Below are 2,238 nucleotides of genomic sequence, written 5' to 3'. Positions count from 1 at the left end.
AACCAGTGGTGGATCGGTGGAACCATCGGTAGAACCAACGATGGAACCATCGGTGGATCCATGAACACCTGCTTCGACGCCAACACGGGGACAAACGCCCCTATCATTGCGGGAAATAAGTGCAGCTAGGCCGAAAAAACGGTCAATAGCCGAGCTGCAATTATTTGAGCAGCGAAAATATAATAGCCTTTTGGCTAAAAAAAATGAAATCATTGAAAGACAGTTGAACTTGGAAAAGGAAAAATTTGAGTGGAAGAAGAAAATAGAAAAGGAAAGGCTAGCTCTCGAAAGAGACAGGATCGAGTACTACAAAGTACTAGAAGAAAAAAAATAGAATTAGAAATAGAAATAGCTAATATGAAAATTGCCTTGAAACGGGAAGAACTAGAAATAAAAAGACAAAAACAGTAAATGTTTGTTTATTTTTTAATCGGAATCATTTCCCACATCTTCTAGTAAAGATTGGAAATGGAGGTTCCACTCTATATTATTTTCAACACATATGTTGTGTAAAGCACAACATACATTAATAATTTGTGCACATTTTTGCGGTTCATAATTTAACATTCCATCTACTCCTAACAAGCATCTAAATCTACTCTTGAGCAAACCGATTGTCCTCTCCACTATCATACGTCCAGACGAATGCTTCCTATTAAATTCAGATTCTGGAGACCCTGAATCTGGATCCCTGTAAGGCTTAATCAGCCAGTCTGCTACCGGATAACCTGCATCTCCTGATCAAAAAGACAATCAGTTAACAACATTCTTCACAACTTCTTGTTATAAATGTACCTAGCAATTTATCGTTGAATCCATTTCTGTGTCGATCCATAAAATGCTTGCTTATTGGACTAACCCTCCAAATGTGTGCGTCATGATGGGACCCAGCAAACCGGGCATCGATTGCTCGAATTCGGTTTTTATGATCGCACACCTGGAAATTTTAAAAATTTCGATAAAAGCTCATATAATATCATATATCGTTATACTTACTATCATAGCATTTATGCTGTAAATTTTTTTCGGTTCATATACTGCAATGGCCGCAGCTTAGGTTTTTTTATTTTGATGTGTGTTCCATCTACACACATCACCACATCAGGAAGGCCACTCTTTTGGAAAAAATATTCCTTAGCCTCAATTCGTTCTTCTTCGGTCATAAGTAATTTTATCCAGTCGCCCAAAAGGGATTGCATTGGTGGAAGTACATCACGTAGCACCTTCGAGAACGTTGACTGCGCCATTGCAACATGGAAATCTTTTCCTGTTCCATGCTGATATCTACCTTCACCAAAGTACCGTAAACAAGCTGCTAATTTTTGTTCCTCCGTCAAACCATAATCGGTCCGAGCGCCTATGTGGGATCCAATGTGGGGTCCAAGGTTACAATATCCATGAAAATATCTTTGGATATCATAAAGTTTTGTTGAAACCTGAAATGTAAATAAGTTACATTCTTGGTCCAAATGAAATTCTTTTCGTTACCTACATTGTCTCAGAAAGCTGTTTTGGATTCGAGTTTAACCGAAGCTTTCGCCGATACATATTTAATTTTCTGATGTCGTCAGCATCATTTATGATGGGAAAATGAATAAAATTCATGTTTCGAGCAATTTTAATCTCACAAATCCAAATTCAAAAGTAAACAAACTACAGTAAACAAACGACACGATTGATTTCAACTGTAAAAATACCGCCTACTATAACGAATACTGTTATATTGTCAAAATCGTCGGGGACGACCCTTCCCGGGAACGACCGTTCCCCGGAATAGGGCCGGCTGTCTTGCTTTTTGATCAAGCTAGTGAAGCAGGTGAATGAAGCACATGCCTATCTTCTTCTTCTTCTTATTTCGTTATGCGAGTCGGGGTATATCCTCCTACACAAAGTAGAACGTTTGTTCCCTTACTCGTAATCAGAGGCGTACCGGCTCTGTCCGAACTCCTATAAAGGGGCTCGTCCTTTAGGACCGGCTATAAAGCCATATCCGTTGTCAGGACACAAAAACCTCGTGGTCCGCTTGATTGACTCAAACAGCACGAGATGTGCGGCAGCTAGGATTTGTCTGACCTGAGCTCCAGCTCGGCGTGACCACGCGGTCGTGCCCTAAGCTAACCCTACTTTTCAGCTAACCACTTCAGGAAAGCTTGTGCACTGCTAACATCCGCTCTGATGCACTACCTAACTGGAACTCCGACGAATTACATGTGACATGCCTATCTGAAGCAGGCTTGT

At 40.4% G+C, this 2,238-nt stretch overlaps 1 pseudogene; it reads right to left on the bottom strand.

Moving 5' to 3' along the window:
• Positions 1-277: 277 nt before the first annotated feature.
• Positions 278-1,548, bottom strand: LOC131293723 (putative nuclease HARBI1; annotated as a pseudogene).
• Between the last annotated feature and the right edge of the window lie 690 nt (positions 1,549-2,238).

Source organism: Anopheles ziemanni, chromosome 2 (assembly GCF_943734765.1).
Source record: "Anopheles ziemanni chromosome 2, idAnoZiCoDA_A2_x.2, whole genome shotgun sequence".
Taxonomy (NCBI): Eukaryota; Metazoa; Arthropoda; class Insecta; order Diptera; family Culicidae; genus Anopheles; species Anopheles ziemanni.
The sequence above is the reverse complement of the archived record's forward strand: the minus strand, read 5'-3'. Positions and strand labels throughout refer to the sequence as shown.